Here is a 20,965-nt window from a genome sequence, read left to right as displayed (position 1 = left end):
CGACCCTAGAGGCCGACACAAACACCGGGCCCATTTAGGAGTGGCACTGCAGTGTCACGCAGGATGTCCCTTCCAAAAAACCCTCCCCAATCAGCACATGATGCAAAGAAAAAGAAAAGAAAAAAGAGGTGCAAGATGGAATTGTCCTTGGGCCCTCCCACCCACCCTTATGTTGTATAAACAAAACAGGACATGCACACTTTAACCAACCCATCATTTCAGTGACAGGGTCTGCCACACGACTGTGACTGATATGACGGGTTGGTTTGGACCCCCCCCAAAAAAGAAGCAATTAATCTCTCCTTGCACAAACTGGCTCTACAGAGGCAAGATGTCCACCTCATCATCACCCTCCGATATATCACCGTGTACATCCCCCTCCTCACAGATTATCAATTCGTCCCCACTGGAATCCACCATCTCAGCTCCCTGTGTACTTTGTGGAGGCAATTGCTGCTGGTCAATGTCTCCGCGGAGGAATTGATTATAATTCATTTTAATGAACATCATCTTCTCCACATTTTCTGGATGTAACCTCGTACGCCGATTGCTGACAAGGTGAGCGGCGGCACTAAACACTCTTTCGGAGTACACACTTGTGGGAGGGCAACTTAGGTAGAATAAAGCCAGTTTGTGCAAGGGCCTCCAAATTGCCTCTTTTTCCTGCCAGTATAAGTACGGACTGTGTGACGTGCCTACTTGGATGCGGTCACTCATATAATCCTCCACCATTCTATCAATGTTGAGAGAATCATATGCAGTGACAGTAGACGACATGTCCGTAATCGTTGTCAGGTCCTTCAGTCCGGACCAGATGTCAGCATCAGCAGTCGCTCCAGACTGCCCTGCATCACCGCCAGCGGGTGGGCTCGGAATTCTGAGCCTTTTCCTCGCACCCCCAGTTGCGGGAGAATGTGAAGGAGGAGATGTTGACAGGTCGCGTTCCGCTTGACTTGACAATTTTGTCACCAGCAGGTCTTTCAACCCCAGCAGACTTGTGTCTGCCGGAAAGAGAGATCCAAGGTAGGCTTTAAATCTAGGATCGAGCACGGTGGCCAAAATGTAGTGCTCTGATTTCAACAGATTGACCACCCGTGAATCCTTGTTAAGCGAATTAAGGGCTCCATCCACAAGTCCCACATGCCTAGCGGAATCGCTCCGTGTTAGCTCCTCCTTCAATGTCTCCAGCTTCTTCTGCAAAAGCCTGATGAGGGGAATGACCTGACTCAGGCTGGCAGTGTCTGAACTGACTTCACGTGTGGCAAGTTCAAAGGGCATCAGAACCTTGCACAACGTTGAAATCATTCTCCACTGCGCTTGAGACAGGTGCATTCCACCTACTATATGGTGCTCAATTGTATAGGCTTGAATGGCCTTTTGCTGCTCCTCCAACCTCTGAAGCATATAGAGGGTTGAATTCCACCTCGTTACCACTTCTTGCTTCAGATGATGGCAGGGCAGGTTCAGTAGTTTTTGGTGGTGCTCCAGTCTTCTGTACGTGGTGCCTGTACGCCGAAAGTGTCCCGCAATTCTTCTGGCCACCGACAGCATCTCTTGCACGCCCCTGTCGTTTTTTAAAAAATTCTGCACCACCAAATTCAAGGTATGTGCAAAACATGGGACGTGCTGGAATTTGCCCATATTTAATGCACACACAATATTGCTGGCGTTGTCCGATGCCACAAATCCACAGGAGAGTCCAATTGGGGTAAGCCATTCCGCGATGATCTTCCTCAGTTGCCGTAAGAGGTTTTCAGCTGTGTGCGTATTCTGGAAAGCGGTGATACAAAGCGTAGCCTGCCTAGGAAAGAGTTGGCGTTTGCGAGATGCTGCTACTGGTGCCGCCGCTGCTGTTCTTGTGGCGGGAGTCCATACATCTACCCAGTGGGCTGTCACAGTCATATAGTCCTGACCCTGCCCTGCTCCACTTGTCCACATGTCCGTGGTTAAGTGGACATTGGGTACAACTGCATTTTTTAGGACACTGGTGAGTCTTTTTCTGACGTCCGTGTACATTCTCGGTATCGCCTGCCTAGAGAAGTGGAACCTAGATGGTATTTGGTAACGGGGGCACACTGCCTCAATAAATTGTCTAGTTCCCTGTGAACTAACGGCGGATACCGGACGCACGTCTAACACCAACATAGTTGTCAAGGCCTCAGTTACACGCAAGGATGCATCGGAGGAATCCCAGGCAGGAGAGGAATCGTCAGAATTGCCAGTGACATGGCCTGCAGGACTATTGGCATTCCTGGGGAAGGAGGAAATTGACACTGAGGGAGTTGGTGGGGTGGTTTGCGTGAGCTTGGTTACAAGAGGAAGGGATTTACTGGTCAGTGGACTGCTTCCGCTGTCGCCCAAAGTTTTTGAACTTGTCACTGACTTATTATGAATGCGCTGCAGGTGACGTATAAGGGAGGATGTTCCGAGGTGGTTAACGTCCTTACCCCTACTTATTACAGCTTGACAAAGGGAACACACGGCTTGACACCTGTTGTCCGCATTTCTGTTGAAATACCTCCACACCGAAGAGCTGATTTTTTTGGTATTTTCACCTGGCATGTCAACGGCCATATTCCTCCCTCGGACAACAGGTGTCTCCCCGGGTGCCTGACTTAAACAAACCACCTCACCATCAGAATCCTCCTGGTCAATTTCCTCCCCAGCGCCAGCAACACCCATATCCTCCTCATCCTGGTGTACTTCAACACTGACATCTTCAATCTGACTATCAGGAACTGGACTGCGGGTGCTCCTTCCAGCACTTGCAGGGGGCGTGCAAATGGTGGAAGGCGCATGCTCTTCACGTCCAGTGTTGGGAAGGTCAGGCATCGCAACCGACACAATTGGACTCTCCTTGTGGATTTGGGATTTCGAAGAATGCACAGTTCTTTGCTGTGCTGCTTTTGCCAGCTTGAGTCTTTTCATTTTTCTAGCGAGAGGCTGAGTGCTTCCATCCTCATGTGAAGCTGAACCACTAGCCATGAACATAGGCCAGGGCCTCAGCCGTTCCTTGCCACTCCGTGTCGTAAATGGCATATTGGCAAGTTTACGCTTCTCCTCCGACAATTTTATTTTAGGTTTTGGAGTCCTTTTTTTTCTGATATTTGGTGTTTTGGATTTGACATGCTCTGTACTATGACATTGGGCATCGGCCTTGGCAGACGACGTTGCTGGCATTTCATCGTCTCGGCCATGACTAGTGGCAGCAGCTTCAGCACGAGGTGGAAGTGGATCTTGATCTTTCCCTAATTTTGGAACCTCAACATTTTTGTTCTCCATATTTTAATAGGCACAACTAAAAGGCACCTCAGGTAAACAATGGAGATGGATACTAGTATACAATTATGGACTGCCTGCCGAGTGCAGACACAGAGGTAGCCACAGCCGTGAACTACCGTACTGTACTGTGTCTGCTGCTAATATAGACTGGTTGATAAAGAGATGTCTATGTAACTATGTATGTATAAAGAAGAAAGAAAAAAAAACCACGGTTAGGTGGTATACAATTATGGACGGACTGCCTGCCGAGTGCAGACACAGAGGTAGCCACAGCCGTGAACTACCGTACTGTACTGTGTCTGCTGCTAATAATATAGACTGGTTGATAAAGAGATGTCGTAGTAGTATGTATGTATAAAGAAGAAAGAAAAAAAAACCACGGTTAGGTGGTATACAATTATGGACGGACTGCCTGCCGAGTGCAGACACAGAGGTAGCCACAGCCGTGAACTACCGTACTGTACTGTGTCTGCTGCTAATATAGACTGGTTGATAAAGAGATGTCTATGTAACTATGTATGTATAAAGAAGAAAGAAAAAAAAACCACGGTTAGGTGGTATACAATTATAGACGGACTGCCTGCCGAGTGCAGACACAGAGGTAGCCACAGCCGTGAACTACCGTACTGTACTGTGTCTGCTGCTAATATAGACTGGTTGATAAAGAGATGTCTATGTAACTATGTATGTATAAAGAAGAAAGAAAAAAAAACCACGGTTAGGTGGTATACAATTATGGACGGACTGCCTGCCGAGTGCAGACACAGAGGTAGCCACAGCCGTGAACTACCGTACTGTACTGTGTCTGCTGCTAATATAGACTGGTTGATAAAGAGATGTCTATGTAACTATGTATGTATAAAGAAGAAAGAAAAAAAAACCACGGTTAGGTGGTATACAATTATGGACGGACTGCCTGCCGAGTGCAGACACAGAGGTAGCCACAGCCGTGAACTACCGTACTGTACTGTGTCTGCTGCTAATATAGACTGGTTGATAAAGAGATGTCTATGTAACTATGTATGTATAAAGAAGAAAGAAAAAAAAACCACGGTTAGGTGGTATACAATTATGGACGGACTGCCTGCCGAGTGCAGACACAGAGGTAGCCACAGCCGTGAACTACCGTACTGTACTGTGTCTGCTGCTAATATAGACTGGTTGATAAAGAGATGTCTATGTAACTATGTATGTATAAAGAAGAAAGAAAAAAAAACCACGGTTAGGTGGTATACAATTATGGACGGACTGCCTGCCGAGTGCAGACACAGAGGTAGCCACAGCCGTGAACTACCGTACTGTACTGTGTCTGCTGCTAATATAGACTGGTTGATAAAGAGATGTCGTAGTAGTATGTATGTATAAAGAAGAAAAAAAAACCACGGTTAGGTGGTATACAATTATGGACGGACTGCCTGCCGAGTGCAGACACAGAGGTAGCCACAGCCGTGAACTACCGTACTGTGTCTGCTGCGACTGGATGATAAATGATATAAAAAATATATATATATCACTACTGCAGCCGGACAGGTATATATTATATATTATATAATGACGGACCTGCTGGACACTGTCTGTCAGCAGAATGAGTTTTATTTTTATAGAATAAAAAAAACAACAACACACAAGTGAAGTCACACGACGAGTGTTTAACTTTTTCAGGCAATCACAATATAAGTATACTACTAACTATACTGGTGGTCAGTGTGGTCAGGTCACTGGTCAGTCACACTGGCAGTGGCACTCCTGCAGCAAAAGTGTGCACTGTTTAATTTTAATATAATATTGTGTACTCCTGGCTCCTGCTATAACCTATAACTGGCACTGCAGTGCTCCCCAGTCTCCCCCACAATTATAAGCTGTGTGAGCTGAGCAGTCAGACAGATATATAATATATATAGATGATGCAGCACACTGGGCTGAGCCTGAGCAGTGCACACAGATATGGTATGTGACTGAGTCACTGTGTGTATCGCTTTTTTCAGGCAGAGAACGGATATATTAAATAAACTGCACTGTCTGGTGGTCACTCACTATATAATATTATGTACTCCTGGCTCCTGCTATAACCTATAACTGGCACTGCAGTGCTCCCCAGTCTCCCCCACAATTATAAGCTGTGTGAGCTGAGCAGTCAGACAGATATATAATATATATAGATGATGCAGCACACTGGGCTGAGCCTGAGCAGTGCACACAGATATGGTATGTGACTGAGTCACTGTGTGTATCGCTTTTTTCAGGCAGAGAACGGATATATTAAATAAACTGCACTGTCTGGTGGTCACTCACTAGTAAACTCTCTGCACTCTCTACACTTCTACAGTACTCCTCCTAGTCCTAAGCTCCAGTAAATCTCTCTCTCTTATAATCTAAATGGAGAGGACGCCAGCCACGTCCTCTCACTATCAATCTCAATGCACGTGTGAAAATGGCGGCGACGCGCGGCTCCTTATATAGAATCCGAGTCTCGCGAGAATCCGACAGCGTCATGATGACGTTCGGGCGCGCTCGGGTTAACCGAGCAAGGCGGGAGGATCCGAGTCTGCTCGGACCCGTGAAAAAAACCATGAAGTTCGGGCGGGTTCGGATTCAGAGAAACCGAACCCGCTCATCTCTACTTTATTCTGCTGTAGCCAATGACAGGTCGACTTGTGTTTTGGATCATTGTCATGTTGGAACGTCCATTTGTCCCATGCGCAGCTTCCGGGCTGATGAGTGCAAATTTCCCTCCAGTATTTTCTGATAACATGCTGCATTCATCTTGCCATCAATTTTGACCAAGTTTCCAGTGCCTTTGTAGCTCAAACATCCCCAAAACATCAGCGATCCACCTCCGTGTTTCACAGTAGGAATGGTGTACCTTTCTTCAGGGGCGGATTGGGATCAAAGACCAGCCCGGGAAATTTATGGAAGCAGCCCTAATTGGGGAAGGTAGAAAGGGGGGTGGGTCTGTTGAGGGGGTGGAGTCTGTGAAGTGTGCAGTATTACTGCTCAGAAGGCCTAATGACATGCAGGAATAGAAAGTGCACGCCGTAGGCATGCCACAAATTTTGGGGGGGGGGCTTCATGTGGAAGGGGCGTGGCCACATAATAGTGCCAATTCACTTTACACCACACAGTGGTGCCGCTTATACACGTTGCACCAGGTAGAGCATGTTATACATATTCCGTCAGATAGAGCACGTTCTACACTTTGCGCCAAGTAAGGCATGGTATACACTTTGCGCCAAGTAGGGCATGGTATATACTTTGCGCCAAGTAGGGCATGGTATACACTTTGCACCAGGCAGAGCACATTATACACATTGCACCAGGTAGATCACATTATACACATTGCACCAGGTAAATCACATTATACACATTGCGCCAGGTAAAGCCCCTTTTAAACATTACTCCAGGTAGAGCCCTAGTAATGCATTATTCCAGGCAGAGCCCCCTTTTACACATTACTCCAGGTCTCTCAGAGTGGCTGCGTGTGATGTCACAGCCACATCGAAAATGGTCTCAGCGGCGTCTGTAGCAGGCATGGCGTGTGGGGGGTGTAGGACATTAGGGGGTGCCTCTGCGCACCAAGCACACCCCGTGCGCATGCCAGTGCTGCTGCTGCACCGTATCGCTGCTTACACTTCCCCAACCTATCCCTGACCCAGTGGTGGAACTATAGAGTGGTATGCCTAGGCGCATATTTATTCCCCTCCCCCCACACACACACCCCACCCCTTGCACCCCCCAGCATCTACACTCTGATTTTGAGTGGGCTACTCTGAAAAATACGGGAGATTTAATGGGGCCGAACATTTGAGTTTTAATATAACACAAGTAAAGTTTAAAATGTACACATGTGCCATTATAGCCACATCTGCCTCTTTCTATGGCATCAAACCCCTCATCCGCAGGACACCAGCATTTGTCACACGTCCCCATGCTCAACAGTTACTGACAGTAGTGCCCCTTATTCACATTACAACATACAGTATGAGTCAAAATGCATATTATGCCACACGGGTGGTCTTCTGTTTGCCGGCGGTCGGGCTCCCGGCGCTCAGTATACCGGCGCCGGGAGCCCGACAGCCGGCATACCGACACTTATTTTCCCTCGTGGGGGTCCACGACCCCCATAGAGGGAGAATAAAATAGTGTGGCGCGCGTAGCGCGCCACCGTGCCCGTAGCGTGGCGAGCGCAGCGAGCCCGCAAGGGGCTCATTTGCGCTCGCCAAGCTGTCGGTAAGCCGGCGGTCGGGCTCCCGGCGCCGGGATGCTGGTCGCCGGGAGCCCGACCGCCGGCCAGCCGTAGTGAACCCTGCCACACAGTATGAGCCAAATTCATATTACGCCATTCGGTATGAGACGAACTTCACAACATGCCTCACAGTATGAGCCGAACTTCATGTTACGCAACACAGTATGAGCCAAAATTCACGTTACGCCACACAATATGAGTTGAAATTCACGTTACGCAGCGCAGTATGAGCCAAAATTCTCATTATGCTACACAGTTTTAGCCTCCCCATTGTGTCTTTCAGCCGCACCATCATCTCCTCCATGGCCTCTCAGCCATACCATCTCTCCCCTGCATCTCTCAAACACCCCACCCCCGTCATCTCTCAGCCACATCATCATCTCCCTCACTGCATCGTCTCTCAGCACACCATCTCACCCACCTGTGTTTCTCTACCATGCCATTATGTCTCTGTGTCAGTCTCCCCCATTTCATTCTGTGTTTCCCCCCAACCCCCTGTTTCTCTATGTGTTGTCCCCCCTCCCCCTATGATGTCTCTGTGTCCTGCCAGCTACTCTCACCTTCTGGGAGCTGGCCAGGAGCCGGTGGACGGTGAGGCCAGACAGCTGAGGCTCAGGAAGCATTGGAGCCGCGGTCCCATTCTCAGCAGCAGCCTTTACAAAGTGAAACAGGTCATGCCCCTGTACACCATGCTTCTTGCTCAGCGGCGCTATGGTGCGGGTACGACGCTAGGGTAGCGGGAGGTGCGGGCACGACACCCCGGCTGGAAGGTCACTGAGGATCGGGGACATTTGGCCCAATCCGCCACTGCGCACCACATTACAGCGATCAAACTGACAATAAATTACAGCTCCCGACATCCCTTCTAGCACAAGGGCTGCTAGTTGATGTAGTTTATTTTCAATTTATCACTGTAGTGCCAGATCTTATATTCAGTTATGTCGCGGGGCTCTTCCAACTCGCTGGTCCCTCCGCTTTGGGCGCATAACGGGATAAGTCCACTACTGGTGAGGGGGGTGCAGGACATTAGGGGGTGACTGTGCGCATTAGGCACCTCCCGTGTGCATGCCAGTGATAAAGAGTACCCATTTGCATTAAAAAAATAAACTCACTGTTATAATGCCACCCCCAAAGCATCCCCCCCCCCCAAACACACGGCCCATTCACTCAGAGGCTCTCTTCCCATTCCCCAGTGAACTCACCACCAGTAAAACTCCTCAGCAGCAGCACGGCCAAGGTGAGGAGAACAACAGCGTGGGAGCTGGGGTACGGGAGACGGAGCTAAGAGGACCGGAGGAGACTGCACAGAGTAAACGCTGTGGCCAAGGAGAGGAGAAGAACAGCGCGGGAGCTGGGGTGCGGGAGGCGGAGATTAGAGGACTTGAGGAGACTGCACTGACTGAGGGCTGCAGCCAGCCGCGGCTTCGGCTTTAGTGAGTTTCTGCTCATGTGCAGAAGCTCAGATTGCGGCGGCCACGCGTGGGGGGGAGAAAGGGGGAGATCCTGGCGTCCCAATCCGCCACTGCCTTTCATCATAGGACTTGTTGACTCCTCTCCAAATGTAACGTTTATGGTTGTGGCCAAAAAGTTACATTTTGGTCTCATCACTCCAAATGACTTTGTTCCAGAAGTTTTGAGGCTTGGCTCTGTGCTGTTTGGAGTATTGTAAGCGGGATGCTTTGTGGCATTTGCTTAGTAATGGCTTTCTTCTGGCGACTCGACCATGCAGCCCATTTTTCTGCAAATGCCTCCTTATTGTGCTTCTTGAAACAACCACACCACCTTTGTTCAGAGGGTCCTGTATTTCAGCTGAAGTTATTTGTGGATTTTTCTTTGCATCCCGAACAATTTTCCTGGCAGCTGTGGCTGAAATTTTTGTTGGTCTACCTGACCGTGATTTGGTTTCTTTAGCAAAACAAAGAGCGACCGGGCACTGGACAAGGTTAGATTAAGGTTTATATATAAATAGACCAAATGTGGACGATTGTAATTCATGTAAAGAAAATTTCTTTCTTTCAATTAGGGTCCTAGTTGGTGGTGCGCCCAGAGCTAGAAAGTACAAGTACTAACAAGGGGAGAGAAAGAAAGCTTGTGTGGGTGCACTCTTATACTAAGAAGGAAAATTCCTCAGATATGTATCGAAAATTGTTTAAAACATCTGTTTATTCTTCAAAGTTAAAATGCAGTTACCCAAATATATGATCCAAATGTGAATAAAGAAAATTATGAAAAAATGTTAAAATGTTCTGGTCTGTTTTTCACAGGGAGTGATTAGAAAGGTTGTAGACACCTGATTGTCTAACACCCGTTTCTCCTGACCAGTACAGAGGTTCTGTATTAATGGGACCAAGGAGAGGTCAAGGTTGTGATTGGTGTGTCTTCAAAGACCGCTTTAGTTAGGTCAATACCATGCACATTGCTGGTTGCCAGTTAGTCCAAGTAAACACATATAGGATGTATAATAATTATATTATCAAAGCCTGACGCTGAACTGATATGTATAGGAAAAAGAGGGAGAGGAGAAAGGAAAGGGGAAATAAGGTTAGTGGTGATACTGCTGTTGGTGTCACCTTTCAAATAAAGGGAATTGTTCCTACTCTACAACACCAGGTATTCGCAGGAAGTCTCCTCTCCAGGTACTAATCCAGCCCTTCATGGAAGCCCAACAGCGTTGGGCTGGGCTAGTACCTGGAGAGGAGACTTCCTGCGAATACCTGGTGTTGTAGAGTAGGAACTATTCCCTTTATTTGAAAGGTGACACCAACAGCAGTATCACCACTAACCTTATTTCCCCTTCTCCTCTCCCTCTTTTTCCTATACATATCAATCAGTTCAGTGTCAGGCTTTGATAATATAATTATTATACATCCTATATGTGTTTACTTGGACTAACTGGCAACCAGCAATGTGCATGGTATTGACCTAAATAAAGCGGTCTTTGAAGACACACCAATCACAACCTTGACCTCTCCTTGGTTCTATTAATACAGAACCTCTGTACTGGTCAGGAGAAACGGGTGTTAGACAATCAGGTGTCTACAACCTTTCTAATCACTCCCTGTGAAAAACAGATCAGAACATTTTAAAAAATTTTCATAATTTTCTTTATTCACATTTGGATCATATATTTGGGTAACTGCATTTTAACTTTGAAGAATAAACAGATGTTTTAAACAATTTTCGATACATATCCGAGGAATTTTCCTCCTTCGTATAAGAGTGCGCCCACACAAGAGCTTTCTTTCTCTCCCCTTGTTAGTACGTGATTTGGTTTCCACAGAATCCCTCATTTTCCACTTCTTAATTAGAGTTTGAACACTGCTGATTGGCATTCTCAATTGGTTGGATATCTTTTTATATCCCTTTCCTGTTTTATACAGTTCAATTACCTTTTCCCGCAGATCCTTTGACAATTCTTTTGCTTTCCCCATGACTCAGAATCCAGACACGTCAGTGCAGCACTGGATGAAAGATGCAAGGGTCTTTCAGGAGTCCAGAAACTCACTGACCTTTAATACATACACACTGATTACAAGCAAACAGATCGGGTGGTCTTCAGTATGCCGGCTGTCGGGATCCCGGCTCACAGTATACCGGCGCCGGAATCCGGATAGCCGGCATACCAACACTTATTCTCCCTCGTGGGGGTCCACGACCCCCCTGGAGGGAAAATAAAATAGCGTTGCCCGCAGCGTGGCGAGCCCGCAAGGGGCTCATATGCGCTCGCCACACTGTCGGTAAGCCGGCGGTCGGGCTCCCGGCGCCGGTATGCTGGTCGCCGGGAGCCTGACCGCCGGCATACCATACCACACCCAACAGATCACAGGTGAGGATGGTTACCTTTAGTAGCCATTAAAACCTGTTTGTGTCAACTTGTGTGCATGTTATCAGGCCAAAATCTCCAGGGTATGTAAACTTTTGATCAGGGTCATTTGGGTAGTTTCTGTTGTCATTATGAATTAAAAAGAGTAAACACTGTTGTTTGACAATAAATGGCTTCACCCAACCACTAACCATGAGTGAAAGAAAAGTTTGTGAGTTATCATTCATATTCTCTGACAAATGGCCAGAAAATCACAAATTCTGCTAGGGTATGTAAACTTATGAGCACAATTGTATATAAACACAGCACTGCCCTAGACCGGAGGTCTACTCGTACAATATATTCTTTAACAAGTACACTCTTTCTTAACTAATGCTGTCTGTATAAAGACATGAACAATACTCAAGTGTTTGTAAAGTCACAGCGTTATATACAGGCGGCTTTACAAGGGAGACCTTGCCCTGCAGTCCCGGAGACCAGCTGCAGCTATGCTCAGAAGATGGCGCCCAGCGCCTCAGTCAGGGAGAGTGAGGGAGAGTGTGAGGGAGCTCCAGGGCGAGAAAATCTACTCAGAGTTGGTGCCTTGGGCCGGGGGAGGGGTTACAGGTCAAGGCGCCACCTTACCTCCCGGGTACTACGAGTCTTATTAAATGGGGTGTTACTACACCTGACCTGTACTCAGATGCCCTGGTGGTCTAGTGGGATCCTGCTCGGAGACAGTGTCCACACCAGCAATGCGACCCATGTCCCTAGGTCACGGACGGAACGCGATTTAATGGTGGGTTCCCTGGGGAACCCTCTTACCTCCTCCCCGCAGCAGCCACGCGAACCAGGAGAGCGTCTGTGACCATGTGCCTAAGCCAGAGCGTCTCCGCCGCAAGTACCCGGGAACTGAGCCACGGGAGTATGCGATTCTTCTTGGGAGGTGATGGAGCGGCAGCGCTGAAGTGTCACCCTGACAGACAGTGCTGACAGCTCAGAGAGGAAAGCTTTTTCAGGGCTGCCCAGTGCAGCCCTCCCATTTAGGTGACCTGCTGCTGCAGGCACCAACTCAAAATTGAGCTCTCAGTGTCTGGAGGTGGGGTTTATAGGGGAGGCCCCAATGCATCCTGGGACAGCCTTTGGACTGCTGGTGCCTCTGGATCAAGATCCAATCTACACCCCGATGTTTTCCTGTGGAAACCAATGTATCCTGCTGCAGAAAGACAGCTAAATAATCTCAAGATATTAGTTTATTTTCTGTCCTGAGGTAAAGCATATTTATAAGGCGGTCACCTTTGATATAGCTGTACTAATTCTCTGTGATTTTGGTTTAGCTGTAGGCACACTTTATTTTCTATTTCCAAATCAATGGATTGCTCATATAATGTATGGGGATCCCACCGGTCAGCATACTGACGCCGGGACCAAGTATGCCAGGATGCCGGCAGGGGGCCCAGGGCTATTCCTACTCGTGGGTGTCCAGGGCACCCATAGAGTCAGACTAGAACATGTGGCGAGTGCAGCAAGCCACCAAGCTCGCAGCGAGGCCGCAAGGTGCTTTGTTGTGCTTGCCCCCCTGCCGGCATCCTGGCAGATGGAATCCCGGCATCGGTATGCTTGCCCCCCTGCCGGCATCCCGGCAGATGGAATCCCGGCATCGGTATGCTGACCGCCAGGATCCTGACCTCAAAACCAATGCTTTGACCACTATAAAGCTGTTTACATAAGGACATACATATTTACGTTTGGGACAATTAAAATTGAATTGAATGGCAAGAGGTGACCGGACTGAGTTCGGGAACCCGACATTGCCATGGTTCCCTGCTATGCCGGAAGTGACATAGCAGGAAGTCCCATGCACAGCAGAGAACCTTGGGACTTGTAGGCTTTTATGTACAGTGGTTCAGCTGTGCACGGAGGGATACCATTGGACGCTGTCTATTTAAATAGAGGAAGTATTATACTGGAGGCATATTCACACCTTGATAAAGACCCCAGTTTGGGGAAGAAACGTGTTGGTGGAGGAGGCGATCCGGTCCTTGAGACACATTACCTGAAGGTCTGACGATTCTCCAGTGGGGTAATCCTGGGATCATCTGTAGGAGCGCTATTTGAACTGTCTAATCCACAGTTCTAATTTATCTGGTAATTATCCATTGTACCACCTGTCTGGAAAGCCTCTACCTAAAAGAAAGAACTATGCCTTGCACTGGAATTTATGTTCATTATAGAACATTTTATCCATTGTTTATTTATGTATATTAAAACTGTGTTACACTATATACTGTACCTTTCATTTCTGTTGTATATCTCATACTTCATAACGGAACGGTTTATGAGAACAAATTATCTATTGGATCATTGGAAAAGCGCTGGTTGACACTTCATTTTCTTTTTTGTTTGCACTATTGGTGAGGGGTTAAGGATACCTCTAGAAGTGTTGCACTGACTGGCAACTTTTTGCGCACGGGACAGTTTTTCTAATATTTTCTTTGTCCATTTGCACTATTATCCTTTTGAGGAATTGTTCTGTGCAGCACCATGTTCAAATTAAGAGAAGGTAGAAAATCTAAGTTCGAGTATGTATTTAGAGAGGAGGGGGACTCTATTATCTTAGTGGATGAGAACCTAGAAAGCCTTATGAAGAAATTAGAAGTGACCTTGTTGAAGGAAAACAGAATTTGGTGGGAGACGGTAACACCAAGTAATACCGAAAAGGTTTATTAATAAATAAGGCAGCTTCCTTTTCATCTGCGGATGAGGAATTTAAATTGGAGTGGGACAGAATCTTAAATACATGCTCCACAGCTCTAATGAAATTAATTGTACATGATAGGAAACAACAGCTGGAACGATTAGAGGCAGAACTAACAAATTATAAAACATTGGTTCACCCCTTTACGGATTTACAGGAATATAAAGAATTAGAAAAACGTGTAGAACTCTCATTAAAGAAAAATGAGAAAATACTGATTGAACGCAAAGTGCGTAAATTCAATCGGGATAAAAGGAGAGAAACTGTAGATGAACAAGCAGAAAATGAGAGAGTGGAGGACGAAAACGAGGGGAGGTCACCATCACCAAATCGAATGTCTAGGAAAAATATTAAAAAGTGGATCCCCCCACATAGACGGAATCCAAAAAGAAATTTAGACTCCAATTTCCATCATAGGAGTACATCTAGAGGGAACTATATAGATCCAATTTTGATTCCATTCGCACAGAGAGATATTAGGAATAATGAAGGAAGGGTACAAAGGTGTCGGAATGATTACGAAAATTATCGAGATAATAGGTGGCGGTCTAAACCTGTGGGGAGGAATCGGTATAAGAAGGATTTTTGCCCCACTACTCCTGTGTATGAAACAAGAAATAGGTTTCAACCGTTGGAACATGTGACTGAATCCTCTCCTTTTTTATCCAGTAGAAAAAAAATTATACCCTCCAAGATAAAGAGGAGAGGTTGTAGAGGGGGACTGGTTAACAAACGAATAAAAAAGAAATTAACGAGAAAAATCTCCAAGAAAAATGTTAGAAAGAAAAAAGTCATATCTGTTCTCCCTATACCTCCGTCAAATGACAAGAGTCCGGGGAAGATTAAAATCTTTCATCTGACCGATCATTTGTTAGCTAGAGAAGAAATTTCTCTCTTTGAAAAAGGTATGAAATTTGCACCATCTTTACCCCTAAATAAATTCAGTACATTTATTGACTTGCAAAAGTTCATTAGAAAATGAAGTTTAAAATTTTTTTTTATTAGTAAAGGGACAAATGATGCAATAGAAACAGGAGAAACTCCATTTAAACCAAAATCTGTTTTTAATCCCACATTTATGAGAGGGAACTTCTTGGAGACCTTTCTGAAACTGGTATCGGATGATATCAAAGAGATGGATAATAAATTACCAAGGTATAACAACATTCAAAGAACGTCAGGCATTAAAGAAATTAAGTGAATGTGAGGATTTGGTAATTAAACCGTCCGATAAGGGGGGCGGTATAGTCATCATGACAAAAGATGACTATAATAAGGAAGTCCTCCGCCAGTTAAATGATGGTATAACATACCACAAATTAAATGCTGACCCAACAGAAAGGATTCTACAGAGGTTGGAAAAATTGTTGGAGGAATATCTATTAAATGGAACTCTGACAGAAAGGGAAATTACATTTTTACGCATTGAGGAACCAATGATTCCCGTTTTATATATCCTGCCCAAAATTCACAAGGATCCAAAGAACCCCCCTGGTAGGCCCATAGTCTCGGGGATCGGCTCCGTAACTTCTAATCTTTCTGAGTTTTTAGATTATTTTTTGCAACCCCTAGTGGTGAAATATCCATCACACCTTAAAGACACCAGGGCCTTTCTGAATATATTAGAGACTATACAATGGGAAGAAGGCGACATTCTGGTGACAGCTGATGTGCGATCATTATATACTATCATCGAACATCAGATGGGTCTTGCAGCCATTACCAAGGCTTTGGCAGATAGTGGATTGAAAGAATCCCTACAGGAGTTCATTTTAAAGGGTGTTGCATTTATTTTAGAAATTACTTTTCTTTTGATGGTACATTCTACCTGCAGAACGTTGGCACTGCCATGGGCACTTGGTTCGCTCCGAGTTATGCTAACATTTTTATGGGACAATGGGAGGATTCCGCGATTTGAAACCAATGTCCCTTTGGAGCGAACCTAGTGTCCTGGAAGAGATACATAGACGACGTCTTTTTTTATCTGGAGAGGTGATGAAGATAGTCTTAAACAATTTTTTAATTATCTTAATTCTAATTCAGCCAACATATTTTTTTACTTTCGAAAGTAGCTGTGGAAGTATACATTTTTTAGACATTACTGTTTTTATTGAAAATAACAAAATAGAAACAAAAACTTTTATTAAACCTACAGACTCAGGTGCATACATCAGTGCTAACAGTTGCCATCACCCGAATTGGCTTAGTTCCATTCCGGACGGCCAATTTATGCGGTTGAAACGCAACTGCACAAAAGCAGAACTTGATGATATACAAGCGGAAGAAATGACGTTAAAATTCATGGCTTCAGGCTACTCAGGAGATGAGATAGATGTTGTGAAAACCAATGTTTCAAAGGTTGACCGTCGAGACTCACTACAGTCAAAACGGAAAGGAACTAATGAAAGAGGGGCACAATTTGAATGGACGTTCATAACGTCCTTCAATAGTCAACATAAAATGTTAGAAAAATCCCTGAATAAACATCTTGCGTAAAGACCCCATCATTGGTCATTTGTTTCCTGAAAGACCGAACTGTATCTTCAGGAGAGCTCCAAATTTGAAAAATTATTTGGTTAAAAGTGCTCAGCCTGCAAAGAAAACTATGTGCACAGTGAAATCTAAGGGTTTCTTCCGGTGCGGAATGTGTATTGGCTGTAGGAATATACCACATAGCAGCAGAAAAATACCGGAGGTACAGATAAATAATAATTTGAAAATACGGGATTTTATAACTTGTAATAGTACCAATGTCATTTATGCCATCGAATGTTCATGCTACCTGTGGTATATAGGACATACCTCAAGGGCTCTAAAAATTAGAATTAGCGAGCATTTGAGAAACATCAAAAAAGGATTAACGACCCATGCACTTTCGGAACATTTTAGAGTCCACCACAATGGAAATATAGCAGGTATCAAACGCTTCTGCGGCATCAGACACATTAAAAATCAAGGAGAAGGAAAAAATGTTGTCCGCCAGCTAGCGAGGGTAGAAATGCAAGCCATATATGAATTGGGCACACTAAAACCAGGAGGCTTGAATGCCGACTTTGAAATAAAGTGGTTTTTAAATTAGTTACTTTTAGTCTTCATATAGTTGCTTTTATGTCTAAGTAGCCACCTATTTATTTGTCGTTTTATTCCGCTTGTTTTGCACTAAGTAGTTTCCATGAACACCTGATTTTATTATGACACTTTGCTATTTCTATTGTATATACATTTTATTATCTCTTGTAGATTATGTCCGGGATCTCTATAGTAACCGCTTGTGTACTTCAGTACGTCACCGGAAGTGACGTATTGCGATGTCTGGGATCCGTAACTTCGTTCATTTTTACAAAGATGCTTTGACCACTATAAATCTGTTTACATAAGGACATACATAAAGACACCTATTTCCGTTTGGGACAATTAAAATTTAATTGAATTGCAAGAGGTGACCGGACTGAGTTCGGGAACCCGATGTTGCCATGGTTCCCTGCTATGTCGGAAGTGACATAGCAGGAAGTCCCATACACAGCAGAGAACCTTGGGGCTTGTAGGCTATGTATAGTGGTTCAGCTGTGCACGTAGGGATACCATTGGATGCTGTCTATTTAAATAGAGGAAGGATTAAACTGGAGGCATATTCACACCTTGATAAAAACCCCAGTTTGGGGAAGAAACGCGTTGGTGGAGGAGGCTATCCGGTCCTTGAGACACATTACCTGAAGCTCTGACGATTCTCCAGCGGGGTAATCCCAGGATCATCTGTAGGAGCGCTATTTGAACTGTCTAATCCACAGTTCTAATTTATATGGTAATTATCCATTGTACCACCTGACTGGTAAGCCTCTACCTAAAAGAAAGAACTATGCCTTGCACTGGAATTTATGTTTATTATAGAACATTGTATCCATTGTTTGTTATTTATGTATATTAAAACTGTGTTACACTGTATACTGTACCTTTCATTTCTGTTGTATATCTCATACTTCATAACGGAACGGTTTATGAGAACAAATTATCTATTGGATCATTGGAAAAGCGCTGGTTAAGTTGACACTTCATTTTCTTTTTTGTTTGCATTATTGGTGAGGGGTTAAGGATACCTCTAGAAGTGTTGCACAGACTGGCAGTTTTTTGCGCACAGGACAGTTTTTCTAATTTTTTCTTTGTACATATTCCGCAGCACTTTACAGAGAATATTTGCCCATTCACATCAGTCCCTGCCCCAGAGTAGCTTACAATCTATTTTCCCTACCACATGTGCACACACACACACACATTCATGCTAGGGTTAATTTTGTTGGGATCCAATTAACCTTCCAGTATATATTTGGATTGTGGGAGAAAACTGGAGTACCCGGAGGAAACCCACGCAAGTACGGGGAGAATATACAAACTCCACATAGTTAGGGCCATGGTGGGAATCGAACCCATGACCTCAGTGCTGTGAGGCAGTAATGCCAACCATTACACCATCCATACTGCCCAATCAAGAACACATTACACAACAGTATATAACTTAAACACACACACAATAGATTGTATCACAGGACTGTTTCGTCAGAGCTAACCCGAATGTATCCACAATTAAGAATATAAGGATGAAGCCTGGCCATTCGCAGGACTTTCCGCGGGTCACGTGGTTTCTATATCCAATCACTGGTAGTGTATCGTCACGCTGGGGATCTAGTGTGCTGGGTTTGCAGTCGTGTGATCCAGTGTGAACAATGGACTGGTGGTATTCTATTTGTTAGAGGATTAACTATATTAAATATTTGTCTCCATGCCAGCTTAGATATTATATATTTGCTCCCGGTAAACTATTTTTCTCTTTAAATATGTAATGTCTTGTAAAAATGTTTATTAAATATACATCATATATCCTATTGTAATGATCAATTAGCAGGTAAGTTAATAGTGTATTATGACCTTATTGCCCCGTTAAAGCATGAAAAAATGGGAAAGAGGCATCCATGTTTGGTGTGAAATAATAATAGCGGGGGAAAAAAATACTCCTTTTACTGTGTGCAAAATGTTAACAAATTATTTTCATATAAAAATATAAAAGAATGAAAATAAAATACTTTTTGTGAATATATGAAATAAGTTGTGTGTAAATTATTTTTAGTGTTGGCTGAGAAAAAGGGTGAAGTATGGAAAAATACTTATTGTAGGTAGTGAAATATATAAATATATAGTACTGGTGAGGAAAATAATATGTAGAATACAAATAGTATAAATTGCCATGCAATATGATTAATGAAGTAAGTGTGTAATCCATATAGTGTTCTCGTTATTATTAGTCCTCCATGATCAACAAAAGAAATATGTGCAGCGTGTAATACATTGAGAGGGAAATAGAAATTAGCCAGTGATAAAATATATAATTATAAAATGTGTGTGTCCATAGTTACATAGTTAGTGAGGTTGAAAAGAGGCAAAATGCCCATCGGGTTCAACCTGTATCCATATTAAGCAGTGAATATTGTAATGCACCAGCCAAAATAATGGTTTCGTACCTAACTATATTTCGTATCACACCCCTATACATAATGTCAATATATTAAATGCTATAGCCTTGGATATCTTTTTCAGCTAGAAAACTGTCCAATCCGTTTTTTTTTTTTTAAACATTACATTTTTATTGAAGGGTTTACACACAGAAATGGGGAACAGAAAAAAAATAAGAATTTACTTACCGATAATTCTATTTCTCATAGTCCGTAGTGGATGCTGGGGACTCCGAAAGGACCATGGGGAATAGCGGCTCCGCAGGAGACTGGGCACAAAAGTAAAAAGCTTTAGGACTACCTGGTGTGCACTGGCTCCTCCCCCTATGACCCTCCTCCAAGCCTCAGTTAGGATACTGTGCCCGGACGAGCGTACACAATAAGGAAGGATTTTGAATCCCGGGTAAGACTCATACCAGCCACACCAATCACACCGTACAACTTGTGATTTGAACCCAGTTAACAGCATGATAACAGAGGAGCCTCTGAAAAGATGGCTCACAACAATAATAACCCGATTTTTGTAACAATAACTATGTACAAGTATTGCAGACAATCCGCACTTGGGATGGGCGCCCAGCATCCACTACGGACTATGAGAAATAGAATTATCGGTAAGTAAATTCTTATTTTCTCTAACGTCCTAGTGGATGCTGGGGACTCCGAAAGGACCATGGGGATTATACCAAAGCTCCCAAACGGGCGGGAGAGTGCGAATGACTCTGCAGCACCGAATGAGAGAACTCCAGGTCCTCCTCAGCCAGGGTATCAAATTTGTAGAATTTTGCAAACGTATTTGCCCCTGACCAAGTAGCTGCTCGGCAAAGTTGTAAAGCCGAGACCCCTCGGGTAGCCGCCCAAGATGACCCCACTGTCCGTGTGGAATGGGCTTTTACAGATTTTGGCTGTGGCAGGCCTGCCACAGAATGTGCAAGCTGAATTGTACTACAAATCCAACGAGCAATCGTCTGCTTAGAAGCAGGGGCACCCAGCTTGTTGGGTGCATACAGGATAAACAGCGAGTCAGATTTTCTGACTCCAGCCGTCCTGGAAACATATATTTTCAGGGCCCTGACTACGTCCAGCAACTTGGAATCCTCCAAGTCCCTAGTAGCCGCAGGCACCACAATAGGCTGGTTTAAGTGAAATGCTGAAACCACCTTAGGGAGAAATTGAGGACGAGTCCTCAATTCTGCCCTGTCCGTATGAAAAATCAGGTAAGGGCTTTTATAGGATAAAGCCGCCAATTCTGATACACGCCTGGCTGAAGCCAGGGCTAACAGCATTACCACTTTCCATGTGAGATATTTTAAGTCCACAGTGGTGAGTGGTTCAAACCAATGTGATTTTAGGAATCCCAAAACTATATTGAGATCCCA

The sequence above is a fragment of the Pseudophryne corroboree genome, chromosome 5, assembly GCF_028390025.1.
Source record: "Pseudophryne corroboree isolate aPseCor3 chromosome 5, aPseCor3.hap2, whole genome shotgun sequence".
NCBI lineage: Eukaryota > Metazoa > Chordata > Amphibia > Anura > Myobatrachidae > Pseudophryne > Pseudophryne corroboree.
This window is presented reverse-complemented; position numbering follows the sequence as displayed.